Below are 12,328 nucleotides of genomic sequence, written 5' to 3'. Positions count from 1 at the left end.
CGTTGCGCGCGGCGTGGGGGGCGTTCTTGGAGGTGTTGTTGCGCAGTGAGCGTGCTAGGCGAGGTGGGGTGTTGCGCGGAGGGTGTTTGAGGGCGCGGGGCAAGAGTGGCGCGTGTGTCTGTGTGTGGTGAGCGGGGCACGAGCGCGGTACAGGGTGCCTCGTGCGGTAGTGCGGGTGTGCGGGCCGTGCCGTGAAGAGGGCGCCTGCGGGTGCCGCTCTCGCCTACGGCCATACCACCCTGAAAACGCCCGATCTCGTCTGATCTCGGAAGCTAAGCAGGGTCGGGCCCGGTTAGTACTTGGATGGGAGACCGCCTGGGAATACCGGGTGCTGTAGGCTTTTGCCCGGGGCTGGCGGGGTCCTTTTGCAGGCCGCGGGGTGCGTGCGGCTGTGCGTGTGCTGCTGGTGCTGTGCCAAGGGCTTGCGAGGAGGCTGTGGGGGTAGTGCTTTGTGCGGAGGGTGTGCGGGTGTGTGGCGGAGCCAGGGCTGGTGCGCGGTGAGGCGTGGGGAGCGAGGGCTTGTGAGCGGAGCGTCGTGAGTGCGGCGCTGCCGTGCGCGTTGCGCGCGGCGTGGGGGGCGTTCTTGGAGGTGTTGTTGCGCAGTGAGCGTGCTAGGCGAGGTGGGGTGTTGCGTGGAGGGTGTTTGAGGGCGCGGGGCAAGAGTGGCGCGTGTGTCTGTGTGTGGTGAGCGGGGCACGAGCGCGGTACAGGGTGCCTCGTGCGGTAGTGCGGGTGTGCGGGCCGTGCCGTGAAGAGGGCGCCTGCGGGTGCCGCTCTCACCTACGGCCATACCACCCTGAAAACGCCCGATCTCGTCTGATCTCGGAAGCTAAGCAGGGTCGGGCCCGGTTAGTACTTGGATGGGAGACCGCCTGGGAATACCGGGTGCTGTAGGCTTTTGCCCGGGGCTGGCGGGGTCCTTTTGCAGGCCGCGGGGTGCGTGCGGCTGTGCGTGTGCTGCTGGTGCTGTGCCAAGGGCTTGCGAGGAGGCTGTGGGGTAGTGCTTTGTGCGGAGGGTGTGCGGGTGTGTGGCGGAGCCAGGGCTGGTGCGCGGTGAGGCGTGGGGAGCGAGGGCTTGTGAGCGGAGCGTCGTGAGTGCGGCGCTGCCGTGCGCGTTGCGCGCGGCGTGGGGGGCGTTCTTGGAGGTGTTGTTGCGCAGTGAGCGTGCTAGGCAAGGTGGGGTGTTGCGTGGAGGGTGTTTGAGGGTGCGGGGCAAGAGTGGCGCGTGTGTTTGTGTGTGGTGAGCGGGGCACGAGCGCGGTACAGGGTGCCTCGTGCGGTAGTGCGGGTGTGCGGGCCGTGCCGTGAAGAGGGCGCCTGCGGGTGCCGCTCTCGCCTATGGCCATACCACCCTGAAAACGCCCAATCTCGTCTGATCTCGGAAGCTAAGCAGGGTCGGGCCCGGTTAGTACTTGGATGGGAGACCGCCTGGGAATACCGGGTGCTGTAGGCTTTTGCCCGGGGCTGGCGGGGTCCTTTTGCAGGCCGCGGGGTGCGTGCGGCTGTGCGTGTGCTGCTGGTGCTGTGCCAAGGGCTTGCGAGGAGGCTGTGGGGGTAGTGCTTTGTGCGGAGGGTGTGCGGGTGTGTGGCGGAGCCAGGGCTGGTGCGCGGTGAGGCGTGGGGAGCGAGGGCTTGTGAGCGGAGCGTCGTGAGTGCGGCGCTGCCGTGCGCGTTGCGCGCGGCGTGGGGGGCGTTCTTGGAGGTGTTGTTGCGCAGTGAGCGTGCTAGGCGAGGTGGGGTGTTGCGTGGAGGGTGTTTGAGGGCGCGGGGCAAGAGTGGCGCGTGTGTTTGTGTGTGGTGAGCGGGGCACGAGCGCGGTACAGGGTGCCTCGTGCGGTAGTGCGGGTGTGCGGGCCGTGCCGTGAAGAGGGCGCCTGCGGGTGCCGCTCTCGCCTACGGCCATACCACCCTGAAAACGCCCGATCTCGTCTGATCTCGGAAGCTAAGCAGGGTCGGGCCCGGTTAGTACTTGGATGGGAGACCGCCTGGGAATACCGGGTGCTGTAGGCTTTTGCCCGGGGCTGGCAGGGTCCTTTTGCAGGCCGCGGGGTGCGTGCGGCTGTGCGTGTGCTGCTGGTGCTGTGCCAAGGGCTTGCGAGGAGGCTGTGGGGGTAGTGCTTTGTGCGGAGGGTGTGCGGGCGTGTGGCGGAGCCAGGGCTGGTGCGCGGTGAGGCGTGGGGAGCGAGGGCTTGTGAGCGGAGCGTCGTGAGTGCGGCGCTGCCGTGCGCGTTGCGCGCGGCGTGGGGGGCGTTCTTGGAGGTGTTGTTGCGTAGTGAGCGTGCTAGGCGAGGTGGGGTGTTGCGTGGAGGGTGTTTGAGGGCGCGGGGCAAGAGTGGCGCGTGTGTTTGTGTGTGGTGAGCGGGGCACGAGCGCGGTACAGGGTGCCTCGTGCGGTAGTGCGGGTGTGCGGGCCGTGCCGTGAAGAGGGCGCCTGCGGGTGCCGCTCTCGCCTACGGCCATACCACCCTGAAAACGCCCGATCTCGTCTGATCTCGGAAGCTAAGCAGGGTCGGGCCCGGTTAGTACTTGGATGGGAGACCGCCTGGGAATACCGGGTGCTGTAGGCTTTTGCCCGGGGCTGGCGGGGTCCTTTTGCAGGCCGCGGGGTGCGTGCGGCTGTGCGTGTGCTGCTGGTGCTGTGCCAAGGGCTTGCGAGGAGGCTGTGGGGGTAGTGCTTTGTGCGGAGGGTGTGCGGGTGTGTGGCGGAGCCAGGGCTGGTGCGCGGTGAGGCGTGGGGAGCGAGGGCTTGTGAGCGGAGCGTCGTGAGTGCGGCGCTGCCGTGCGCGTTGCGCGCGGCGTGGGGGGCGTTCTTGGAGGTGTTGTTGCGCAGTGAGCGTGCTAGGCGAGGTGGGGTGTTGCGTGGAGGGTGTTTGAGGGCGCGGGGCAAGAGTGGCGCGTGTGTTTGTGTGTGGTGAGCGGGGCACGAGCGCGGTACAGGGTGCCTCGTGCGGTAGTGCGGGTGTGCGGGCCGTGCCGTGAAGAGGGCGCCTGCGGGTGCCGCTCTCGCCTACGGCCATACCACCCTGAAAACGCCCGATCTCGTCTGATCTCGGAAGCTAAGCAGGGTCGGGCCCGGTTAGTACTTGGATGGGAGACCGCCTGGGAATACCGGGTGCTGTAGGCTTTTGCCCGGGGCTGGCGGGGTCCTTTTGCAGGCCGCGGGGTGCGTGCGGCTGTGCGTGTGCTGCTGGTGCTGTGCCAAGGGCTTGCGAGGAGGCTGTGGGGGTAGCGCTTTGTGCGGAGGGTGTGCGGGTGTGTGGCGGAGCCAGGGCTGGTGCGCGGTGAGGCGTGGGGAGCGAGGGCTTGCGAGCGGAGCGTCGTGAGTGCGGCGCTGCCGTGCGCGTTGCGCGCGGCGTGGGGGGCGTTCTTGGAGGTGTTGTTGCGCAGTGAGCGTGCTAGGCGAGGTGGGGTGTTGCGTGGAGGGTGTTTGAGGGCGCGGGGCAAGAGTGGCGCGTGTGTTTGTGTGTGGTGAGCGGGGCACGAGCGCGGTACAGGGTGCCTCGTGCGGTAGTGCGGGTGTGCGGGCCGTGCCGTGAAGAGGGCGCCTGCGGGTGCCGCTCTCGCCTACGGCCATACCACCCTGAAAACGCCCGATCTCGTCTGATCTCGGAAGCTAAGCAGGGTCGGGCCCGGTTAGTACTTGGATGGGAGACCGCCTGGGAATACCGGGTGCTGTAGGCTTTTGCCCGGGGCTGGCGGGGTCCTTTTGCAGGCCGCGGGGTGCGTGCGGCTGTGCGTGTGCTGCTGGTGCTGTGCCAAGGGCTTGCGAGGAGGCTGTGGGGGTAGTGCTTTGTGCAGAGGGTGTGCGGGTGTGTGGCGGAGCCAGGGCTGGTGCGCGGTGAGGCGTGGGGAGCGAGGGCTTGTGAGCGGAGCGTCGTGAGTGCGGCGCTGCCGTGCGCGTTGCGCGCGGCGTGGGGGGCGTTCTTGGAGGTGTTGTTGCGCAGTGAGCGTGCTAGGCGAGGTGGGGTGTTGCGTGGAGGGTGTTTGAGGGCGCGGGGCAAGAGTGGCGCGTGTGTCTGTGTGTGGTGAGCGGGGCACGAGCGCGGTACAGGGTGCCTCGTGCGGTAGTGCGGGTGTGCGGGCCGTGCCGTGAAGAGGGCGCCTGCGGGTGCCGCTCTCACCTACGGCCATACCACCCTGAAAACGCCCGATCTCGTCTGATCTCGGAAGCTAAGCAGGGTCGGGCCCGGTTAGTACTTGGATGGGAGACCGCCTGGGAATACCGGGTGCTGTAGGCTTTTGCCCGGGGCTGGCGGGGTCCTTTTGCAGGCCGCGGGGTGCGTGCGGCTGTGCGTGTGCTGCTGGTGCTGTGCCAAGGGCTTGCGAGGAGGCTGTGGGGTAGTGCTTTGTGCGGAGGGTGTGCGGGTGTGTGGCGGAGCCAGGGCTGGTGCGCGGTGAGGCGTGGGGAGCGAGGGCTTGTGAGCGGAGCGTCGTGAGTGCGGCGCTGCCGTGCGCGTTGCGCGCGGCGTGGGGGGCGTTCTTGGAGGTGTTGTTGCGCAGTGAGCGTGCTAGGCAAGGTGGGGTGTTGCGTGGAGGGTGTTTGAGGGTGCGGGGCAAGAGTGGCGCGTGTGTTTGTGTGTGGTGAGCGGGGCACGAGCGCGGTACAGGGTGCCTCGTGCGGTAGTGCGGGTGTGCGGGCCGTGCCGTGAAGAGGGCGCCTGCGGGTGCCGCTCTCGCCTATGGCCATACCACCCTGAAAACGCCCAATCTCGTCTGATCTCGGAAGCTAAGCAGGGTCGGGCCCGGTTAGTACTTGGATGGGAGACCGCCTGGGAATACCGGGTGCTGTAGGCTTTTGCCCGGGGCTGGCGGGGTCCTTTTGCAGGCCGCGGGGTGCGTGCGGCTGTGCGTGTGCTGCTGGTGCTGTGCCAAGGGCTTGCGAGGAGGCTGTGGGGGTAGTGCTTTGTGCGGAGGGTGTGCGGGTGTGTGGCGGAGCCAGGGCTGGTGCGCGGTGAGGCGTGGGGAGCGAGGGCTTGTGAGCGGAGCGTCGTGAGTGCGGCGCTGCCGTGCGCGTTGCGCGCGGCGTGGGGGGCGTTCTTGGAGGTGTTGTTGCGCAGTGAGCGTGCTAGGCGAGGTGGGGTGTTGCGTGGAGGGTGTTTGAGGGCGCGGGGCAAGAGTGGCGCGTGTGTTTGTGTGTGGTGAGCGGGGCACGAGCGCGGTACAGGGTGCCTCGTGCGGTAGTGCGGGTGTGCGGGCCGTGCCGTGAAGAGGGCGCCTGCGGGTGCCGCTCTCGCCTACGGCCATACCACCCTGAAAACGCCCGATCTCGTCTGATCTCGGAAGCTAAGCAGGGTCGGGCCCGGTTAGTACTTGGATGGGAGACCGCCTGGGAATACCGGGTGCTGTAGGCTTTTGCCCGGGGCTGGCAGGGTCCTTTTGCAGGCCGCGGGGTGCGTGCGGCTGTGCGTGTGCTGCTGGTGCTGTGCCAAGGGCTTGCGAGGAGGCTGTGGGGGTAGTGCTTTGTGCGGAGGGTGTGCGGGCGTGTGGCGGAGCCAGGGCTGGTGCGCGGTGAGGCGTGGGGAGCGAGGGCTTGTGAGCGGAGCGTCGTGAGTGCGGCGCTGCCGTGCGCGTTGCGCGCGGCGTGGGGGGCGTTCTTGGAGGTGTTGTTGCGTAGTGAGCGTGCTAGGCGAGGTGGGGTGTTGCGTGGAGGGTGTTTGAGGGCGCGGGGCAAGAGTGGCGCGTGTGTTTGTGTGTGGTGAGCGGGGCACGAGCGCGGTACAGGGTGCCTCGTGCGGTAGTGCGGGTGTGCGGGCCGTGCCGTGAAGAGGGCGCCTGCGGGTGCCGCTCTCGCCTACGGCCATACCACCCTGAAAACGCCCGATCTCGTCTGATCTCGGAAGCTAAGCAGGGTCGGGCCCGGTTAGTACTTGGATGGGAGACCGCCTGGGAATACCGGGTGCTGTAGGCTTTTGCCCGGGGCTGGCGGGGTCCTTTTGCAGGCCGCGGGGTGCGTGCGGCTGTGCGTGTGCTGCTGGTGCTGTGCCAAGGGCTTGCGAGGAGGCTGTGGGGGTAGTGCTTTGTGCGGAGGGTGTGCGGGTGTGTGGCGGAGCCAGGGCTGGTGCGCGGTGAGGCGTGGGGAGCGAGGGCTTGTGAGCGGAGCGTCGTGAGTGCGGCGCTGCCGTGCGCGTTGCGCGCGGCGTGGGGGGCGTTCTTGGAGGTGTTGTTGCGCAGTGAGCGTGCTAGGCGAGGTGGGGTGTTGCGTGGAGGGTGTTTGAGGGCGCGGGGCAAGAGTGGCGCGTGTGTTTGTGTGTGGTGAGCGGGGCACGAGCGCGGTACAGGGTGCCTCGTGCGGTAGTGCGGGTGTGCGGGCCGTGCCGTGAAGAGGGCGCCTGCGGGTGCCGCTCTCGCCTACGGCCATACCACCCTGAAAACGCCCGATCTCGTCTGATCTCGGAAGCTAAGCAGGGTCGGGCCCGGTTAGTACTTGGATGGGAGACCGCCTGGGAATACCGGGTGCTGTAGGCTTTTGCCCGGGGCTGGCGGGGTCCTTTTGCAGGCCGCGGGGTGCGTGCGGCTGTGCGTGTGCTGCTGGTGCTGTGCCAAGGGCTTGCGAGGAGGCTGTGGGGGTAGCGCTTTGTGCGGAGGGTGTGCGGGTGTGTGGCGGAGCCAGGGCTGGTGCGCGGTGAGGCGTGGGGAGCGAGGGCTTGCGAGCGGAGCGTCGTGAGTGCGGCGCTGCCGTGCGCGTTGCGCGCGGCGTGGGGGGCGTTCTTGGAGGTGTTGTTGCGCAGTGAGCGTGCTAGGCGAGGTGGGGTGTTGCGTGGAGGGTGTTTGAGGGCGCGGGGCAAGAGTGGCGCGTGTGTTTGTGTGTGGTGAGCGGGGCACGAGCGCGGTACAGGGTGCCTCGTGCGGTAGTGCGGGTGTGCGGGCCGTGCCGTGAAGAGGGCGCCTGCGGGTGCCGCTCTCGCCTACGGCCATACCACCCTGAAAACGCCCGATCTCGTCTGATCTCGGAAGCTAAGCAGGGTCGGGCCCGGTTAGTACTTGGATGGGAGACCGCCTGGGAATACCGGGTGCTGTAGGCTTTTGCCCGGGGCTGGCGGGGTCCTTTTGCAGGCCGCGGGGTGCGTGCGGCTGTGCGTGTGCTGCTGGTGCTGTGCCAAGGGCTTGCGAGGAGGCTGTGGGGGTAGTGCTTTGTGCAGAGGGTGTGCGGGTGTGTGGCGGAGCCAGGGCTGGTGCGCGGTGAGGCGTGGGGAGCGAGGGCTTGTGAGCGGAGCGTCGTGAGTGCGGCGCTGCCGTGCGCGTTGCGCGCGGCGTGGGGGGCGTTCTTGGAGGTGTTGTTGCGCAGTGAGCGTGCTAGGCGAGGTGGGGTGTTGCGTGGAGGGTGTTTGAGGGCGCGGGGCAAGAGTGGCGCGTGTGTTTGTGTGTGGTGAGCGGGGCACGAGCGCGGTACAGGGTGCCTCGTGCGGTAGTGCGGGTGTGCGGGCCGTGCCGTGAAGAGGGCGCCTGCGGGTGCCGCTCTCGCCTACGGCCATACCACCCTGAAAACGCCCGATCTCGTCTGATCTCGGAAGCTAAGCAGGGTCGGGCCCGGTTAGTACTTGGATGGGAGACCGCCTGGGAATACCGGGTGCTGTAGGCTTTTGCCCGGGGCTGGCGGGGTCCTTTTGCAGGCCGCGGGGTGCGTGCGGCTGTGCGTGTGCTGCTGGTGCTGTGCCAAGGGCTTGCGAGGAGGCTGTGGGGGTAGTGCTTTGTGCGGAGGGTGTGCGGGCGTGTGGCGGAGCCAGGGCTGGTGCGCGGTGAGGCGTGGGGAGCGAGGGCTTGTGAGCGGAGCGTCGTGAGTGCGGCGCTGCCGTGCGCGTTGCGCGCGGCGTGGGGGGCGTTCTTGGAGGTGTTGTTGCGTAGTGAGCGTGCTAGGCGAGGTGGGGTGTTGCGTGGAGGGTGTTTGAGGGCGCGGGGCAAGAGTGGCGCGTGTGTTTGTGTGTGGTGAGCGGGGCACGAGCGCGGTACAGGGTGCCTCGTGCGGTAGTGCGGGTGTGCGGGCCGTGCCGTGAAGAGGGCGCCTGCGGGTGCCGCTCTCGCCTACGGCCATACCACCCTGAAAACGCCCGATCTCGTCTGATCTCGGAAGCTAAGCAGGGTCGGGCCCGGTTAGTACTTGGATGGGAGACCGCCTGGGAATACCGGGTGCTGTAGGCTTTTGCCCGGGGCTGGCGGGGTCCTTTTGCAGGCCGCGGGGTGCGTGCGGCTGTGCGTGTGCTGCTGGTGCTGTGCCAAGGGCTTGCGAGGAGGCTGTGGGGGTAGTGCTTTGTGCGGAGGGTGTGCGGGTGTGTGGCGGAGCCAGGGCTGGTGCGCGGTGAGGCGTGGGGAGCGAGGGCTTGTGAGCGGAGCGTCGTGAGTGCGGCGCTGCCGTGCGCGTTGCGCGCGGCGTGGGGGGCGTTCTTGGAGGTGTTGTTGCGCAGTGAGCGTGCTAGGCGAGGTGGGGTGTTGCGTGGAGGGTGTTTGAGGGCGCGGGGCAAGAGTGGCGCGTGTGTTTGTGTGTGGTGAGCGGGGCACGAGCGCGGTACAGGGTGCCTCGTGCGGTAGTGCGGGTGTGCGGGCCGTGCCGTGAAGAGGGCGCCTGCGGGTGCCGCTCTCGCCTACGGCCATACCACCCTGAAAACGCCCGATCTCGTCTGATCTCGGAAGCTAAGCAGGGTCGGGCCCGGTTAGTACTTGGATGGGAGACCGCCTGGGAATACCGGGTGCTGTAGGCTTTTGCCCGGGGCTGGCGGGGTCCTTTTGCAGGCCGCGGGGTGCGTGCGGCTGTGCGTGTGCTGCTGGTGCTGTGCCAAGGGCTTGCGAGGAGGCTGTGGGGGTAGTGCTTTGTGCGGAGGGTGTGCGGGTGTGTGGCGGAGCCAGGGCTGGTGCGCGGTGAGGCGTGGGGAGCGAGGGCTTGTGAGCGGAGCGTCGTGAGTGCGACGCTGCCGTGCGCGTTGCGCGCGGCGTGGGGGGCGTTCTTGGAGGTGTTGTTGCGCAGTGAGCGTGCTAGGCGAGGTGGGGTGTTGCGTGGAGGGTGTTTGAGGGCGCGGGGCAAGAGTGGCGCGTGTGTTTGTGTGTGGTGAGCGGGGCACGAGCGCGGTACAGGGTGCCTCGTGCGGTAGTGCGGGTGTGCGGGCCGTGCCGTGAAGAGGGCGCCTGCGGGTGCCGCTCTCGCCTACGGCCATACCACCCTGAAAACGCCCGATCTCGTCTGATCTCGGAAGCTAAGCAGGGTCGGGCCCGGTTAGTACTTGGATGGGAGACCGCCTGGGAATACCGGGTGCTGTAGGCTTTTGCCCGGGGCTGGCGGGGTCCTTTTGCAGGCCGCGGGGTGCGTGCGGCTGTGCGTGTGCTGCTGGTGCTGTGCCAAGGGCTTGCGAGGAGGCTGTGGGGGTAGTGCTTTGTGCGGAGGGTGTGCGGGTGTGTGGCGGAGCCAGGGCTGGTGCGCGGTGAGGCGTGGGGAGCGAGGGCTTGTGAGCGGAGCGTCGTGAGTGCGGCGCTGCCGTGCGCGTTGCGCGCGGCGTGGGGGGCGTTCTTGGAGGTGTTGTTGCGCAGTGAGCGTGCTAGGCGAGGTGGGGTGTTGCGTGGAGGGTGTTTGAGGGCGCGGGGCAAGAGTGGCGCGTGTGTTTGTGTGTGGTGAGCGGGGCACGAGCGCGGTACAGGGTGCCTCGTGCGGTAGTGCGGGTGTGCGGGCCGTGCCGTGAAGAGGGCGCCTGCGGGTGCCGCTCTCGCCTACGGCCATACCACCCTGAAAACGCCCGATCTCGTCTGATCTCGGAAGCTAAGCAGGGTCGGGCCCGGTTAGTACTTGGATGGGAGACCGCCTGGGAATACCGGGTGCTGTAGGCTTTTGCCCGGGGCTGGCGGGGTCCTTTTGCAGGCCGCGGGGTGCGTGCGGCTGTGCGTGTGCTGCTGGTGCTGTGCCAAGGGCTTGCGAGGAGGCTGTGGGGGTAGTGCTTTGTGCGGAGGGTGTGCGGGTGTGTGGCGGAGCCAGGGCTGGTGCGCGGTGAGGCGTGGGGAGCGAGGGCTTGTGAGCGGAGCGTCGTGAGTGCGACGCTGCCGTGCGCGTTGCGCGCGGCGTGGGGGGCGTTCTTGGAGGTGTTGTTGCGTAGTGAGCGTGCTAGGCGAGGTGGGGTGTTGCGTGGAGGGTGTTTGAGGGCGCGGGGCAAGAGTGGCGCGTGTGTTTGTGTGTGGTGAGCGGGGCACGAGCGGGGTACAGGGTGCCTCGTGCGGTGGTGCGGGTGTGCGGGCCGTGCCGTGAAGAGGGCGCCTGCGGGTGCCGCTCTCGCGTACGGCCATACCACCCTGAAAACGCCCGATCTCGTCTGATCTCGGAAGCTAAGCAGGGTCGGGCCCGGTTAGTACTTGGATGGGAGACCGCCTGGGAATACCGGGTGCTGTAGGCTTTTGCCCGGGGCTGGCGGGGTCCTTTTGCAGGCCGCGGGGTGCGTGCGGCTGTGCGTGTGCTGCTGGTGCTGTGCCAAGGGCTTGCAAGGAGGCTGTGGGGGTAGTGCTTTGTGCGGAGGGTGTGCGGGCGTGTGGCGGAGCCAGGGCTGGTGCGCGGTGAGGCGTGGGGAGCCAGGGCTTGTGAGCGGAGCGTCGTGAGTGCGGCGCTGCCGTGCGCGTTGCGCGCGGCGTGGGGGGCGTTCTTGGAGGTGTTGTTGCGTAGTGAGCGTGCTAGGCGAGGTGGGGTGTTGCGTGGAGGGTGTTTGAGGGCGCGGGGCAAGAGTGGCGCGTGTGTTTGTGTGTGGTGAGCGGGGCACGAGCGGGGTACAGGGTGCCTCGTGCGGTAGTGCGGGTGTGCGGGCCGTGCCGTGAAGAGGGCGCCTGCGGGTGCCGCTCTCGCCTACGGCCATACCACCCTGAAAACGCCTGATCTCGTCTGATCTCGGAAGCTAAGCAGGGTCGGGCCCGGTTAGTACTTGGATGGGAGACCGCCTGGGAATACCGGGTGCTGTAGGCTTTTGCCCGGGGCTGGCGGGGTCCTTTTGCAGGCCGCGGGGTGCGTGCGGCTGTGCATGTGCTGCTGGTGCTGTGCCAAGGGCTTGCGAGGAGGCTGTGGGGGTAGTGCTTTGTGCGGAGGGTGTGCGGGCGTGTGGCGGAGCCAGGGCTGGTGCGCGGTGAGGCGTGGGGAGCGAGGGCTTGTGAGCGGAGCGTCGTGAGTGCGGCGCTGCCGTGCGCGTTGCGCGCGGCGTGGGGGGCGTTCTTGGAGGTGTTGTTGCGTAGTGAGCGTGCTAGGCGAGGTGGGGTGTTGCGTGGAGGGTGTTTGAGGGCGCGGGGCAAGAGTGGCGCGTGTGTTTGTGTGTGGTGAGCGGGGCACGAGCGCGGTACAGGGTGCCTCGTGCGGTAGTGCGGGTGTGCGGGCCGTGCCGTGAAGAGGGCGCCTGCGGGTGCCGCTCTCGCCTACGGCCATACCACCCTGAAAACGCCCGATCTCGTCTGATCTCGGAAGCTAAGCAGGGTCGGGCCCGGTTAGTACTTGGATGGGAGACCGCCTGGGAATACCGGGTGCTGTAGGCTTTTGCCCGGGGCTGGCGGGGTCCTTTTGCAGGCCGCGGGGTGCGTGCGGCTGTGCGTGTGCTGCTGGTGCTGTGCCAAGGGCTTGCGAGGAGGCTGTGGGGGTAGTGCTTTGTGCGGAGGGTGTGCGGGCGTGTGGCGGAGCCAGGGCTGGTGCGCGGTGAGGCGTGGGGAGCCAGGGCTTGTGAGCGGAGCGTCGTGAGTGCGGCGCTGGCGTGCGCGTTGCGCGCGGCGTGGGGGGCGTTCTTGGAGGTGTTGTTGCGTAGTGAGCGTGCTAGGCGAGGTGGGGTGTTGCGTGGAGGGTGTTTGAGGGCGCGGGGCAAGAGTGGCGCGTGTGTTTGTGTGTGGTGAGCGGGGCACGAGCGCGGTACAGGGTGCCTCGTGCGGTAGCGCGGGTGTGCGGGCCGTGCCGTGAAGAGGGCGCCTGCGGGTGCCGCTCTCGCCTACGGCCATACCACCCTGAAAACGCCCGATCTCGTCTGATCTCGGAAGCTAAGCAGGGTCGGGCCCGGTTAGTACTTGGATGGGAGACCGCCTGGGAATACCGGGTGCTGTAGGCTTTTGCCCGGGGCTGGCGGGGTCCTTTTGCAGGCCGCGGGGTGCGTGCGGCTGTGCGTGTGCTGCTGGTGCTGTGCCAAGGGCTTGCGAGGAGGCTGTGGGGGTAGTGCTTTGTGCGGAGGGTGTGCGGGCGTGTGGCGGAGCCAGGGCTGGTGCGCGGTGAGGCGTGGGGAGCGAGGGCTTGTGAGCGGAGCGTCGTGAGTGCGGCGCTGGCGTGCGCGTTGCGCGCGGCGTGGGGGGCGTTCTTGGAGGTGTTGTTGCGTAGTGAGCGTGCTAGGCGAGGTGGGGTGTTGCG

General features: G+C 68.3%; 22 non-coding genes across 22 annotated transcripts; all 22 read left to right on the top strand.

Annotated features, from left to right (window-relative positions):
* The first annotated feature begins 221 nt into the window (after positions 1–221).
* LOC148591161 (5S ribosomal RNA) lies at positions 222–340 on the top strand. The gene has a single exon (XR_015914112.1). It is a non-coding gene; the product is annotated as a 5S ribosomal RNA (ribosomal RNA).
* A 438-nt stretch (positions 341–778) lies between these two features.
* On the top strand, positions 779–897 carry LOC148591160 (5S ribosomal RNA). Its single transcript, XR_015914130.1, has one exon. It is a non-coding gene; the product is annotated as a 5S ribosomal RNA (ribosomal RNA).
* A 437-nt stretch (positions 898–1,334) lies between these two features.
* LOC148591159 (5S ribosomal RNA) lies at positions 1,335–1,453 on the top strand. Its single transcript, XR_015914147.1, has one exon. It is a non-coding gene; the product is annotated as a 5S ribosomal RNA (ribosomal RNA).
* A 438-nt stretch (positions 1,454–1,891) lies between these two features.
* LOC148591158 (5S ribosomal RNA) lies at positions 1,892–2,010 on the top strand. Its single transcript, XR_015914111.1, has one exon. It is a non-coding gene; the product is annotated as a 5S ribosomal RNA (ribosomal RNA).
* Positions 2,011–2,448: 438 nt separating this feature from the next.
* LOC148591157 (5S ribosomal RNA) lies at positions 2,449–2,567 on the top strand. The gene has a single exon (XR_015914110.1). It is a non-coding gene; the product is annotated as a 5S ribosomal RNA (ribosomal RNA).
* Positions 2,568–3,005: 438 nt separating this feature from the next.
* Positions 3,006–3,124, top strand: LOC148591156 (5S ribosomal RNA). The gene has a single exon (XR_015914197.1). It is a non-coding gene; the product is annotated as a 5S ribosomal RNA (ribosomal RNA).
* Positions 3,125–3,562: 438 nt separating this feature from the next.
* Positions 3,563–3,681, top strand: LOC148591155 (5S ribosomal RNA). The gene has a single exon (XR_015914196.1). It is a non-coding gene; the product is annotated as a 5S ribosomal RNA (ribosomal RNA).
* A 438-nt stretch (positions 3,682–4,119) lies between these two features.
* Positions 4,120–4,238, top strand: LOC148591154 (5S ribosomal RNA). The gene has a single exon (XR_015914129.1). It is a non-coding gene; the product is annotated as a 5S ribosomal RNA (ribosomal RNA).
* A 437-nt stretch (positions 4,239–4,675) lies between these two features.
* LOC148591153 (5S ribosomal RNA) lies at positions 4,676–4,794 on the top strand. Its single transcript, XR_015914146.1, has one exon. It is a non-coding gene; the product is annotated as a 5S ribosomal RNA (ribosomal RNA).
* A 438-nt stretch (positions 4,795–5,232) lies between these two features.
* LOC148591152 (5S ribosomal RNA) lies at positions 5,233–5,351 on the top strand. The gene has a single exon (XR_015914195.1). It is a non-coding gene; the product is annotated as a 5S ribosomal RNA (ribosomal RNA).
* A 438-nt stretch (positions 5,352–5,789) lies between these two features.
* Positions 5,790–5,908, top strand: LOC148591151 (5S ribosomal RNA). The gene has a single exon (XR_015914194.1). It is a non-coding gene; the product is annotated as a 5S ribosomal RNA (ribosomal RNA).
* A 438-nt stretch (positions 5,909–6,346) lies between these two features.
* Positions 6,347–6,465, top strand: LOC148591150 (5S ribosomal RNA). Its single transcript, XR_015914193.1, has one exon. It is a non-coding gene; the product is annotated as a 5S ribosomal RNA (ribosomal RNA).
* Positions 6,466–6,903: 438 nt separating this feature from the next.
* LOC148591149 (5S ribosomal RNA) lies at positions 6,904–7,022 on the top strand. The gene has a single exon (XR_015914191.1). It is a non-coding gene; the product is annotated as a 5S ribosomal RNA (ribosomal RNA).
* A 438-nt stretch (positions 7,023–7,460) lies between these two features.
* Positions 7,461–7,579, top strand: LOC148591148 (5S ribosomal RNA). The gene has a single exon (XR_015914190.1). It is a non-coding gene; the product is annotated as a 5S ribosomal RNA (ribosomal RNA).
* Positions 7,580–8,017: 438 nt separating this feature from the next.
* LOC148591147 (5S ribosomal RNA) lies at positions 8,018–8,136 on the top strand. The gene has a single exon (XR_015914189.1). It is a non-coding gene; the product is annotated as a 5S ribosomal RNA (ribosomal RNA).
* A 438-nt stretch (positions 8,137–8,574) lies between these two features.
* Positions 8,575–8,693, top strand: LOC148591146 (5S ribosomal RNA). Its single transcript, XR_015914188.1, has one exon. It is a non-coding gene; the product is annotated as a 5S ribosomal RNA (ribosomal RNA).
* Positions 8,694–9,131: 438 nt separating this feature from the next.
* Positions 9,132–9,250, top strand: LOC148591145 (5S ribosomal RNA). The gene has a single exon (XR_015914187.1). It is a non-coding gene; the product is annotated as a 5S ribosomal RNA (ribosomal RNA).
* Positions 9,251–9,688: 438 nt separating this feature from the next.
* LOC148591144 (5S ribosomal RNA) lies at positions 9,689–9,807 on the top strand. The gene has a single exon (XR_015914186.1). It is a non-coding gene; the product is annotated as a 5S ribosomal RNA (ribosomal RNA).
* A 438-nt stretch (positions 9,808–10,245) lies between these two features.
* Positions 10,246–10,364, top strand: LOC148591143 (5S ribosomal RNA). The gene has a single exon (XR_015914145.1). It is a non-coding gene; the product is annotated as a 5S ribosomal RNA (ribosomal RNA).
* A 438-nt stretch (positions 10,365–10,802) lies between these two features.
* Positions 10,803–10,921, top strand: LOC148591142 (5S ribosomal RNA). Its single transcript, XR_015914124.1, has one exon. It is a non-coding gene; the product is annotated as a 5S ribosomal RNA (ribosomal RNA).
* A 438-nt stretch (positions 10,922–11,359) lies between these two features.
* Positions 11,360–11,478, top strand: LOC148591141 (5S ribosomal RNA). Its single transcript, XR_015914185.1, has one exon. It is a non-coding gene; the product is annotated as a 5S ribosomal RNA (ribosomal RNA).
* A 438-nt stretch (positions 11,479–11,916) lies between these two features.
* LOC148591140 (5S ribosomal RNA) lies at positions 11,917–12,035 on the top strand. Its single transcript, XR_015914184.1, has one exon. It is a non-coding gene; the product is annotated as a 5S ribosomal RNA (ribosomal RNA).
* The last annotated feature ends 293 nt before the right edge of the window (positions 12,036–12,328 follow it).

The sequence above is a fragment of the Tinamus guttatus genome, unplaced genomic scaffold, assembly GCF_059628265.1.
Source record: "Tinamus guttatus ecotype Peru unplaced genomic scaffold, ASM5962826v1 Tinamus_guttatus_pri_ptg000927l, whole genome shotgun sequence".
Lineage (NCBI taxonomy): Eukaryota > Metazoa > Chordata > Aves > Tinamiformes > Tinamidae > Tinamus > Tinamus guttatus.
Note: the sequence above shows the minus strand (reverse complement) of the source record. Positions and strands in the feature narration are given on the sequence as shown.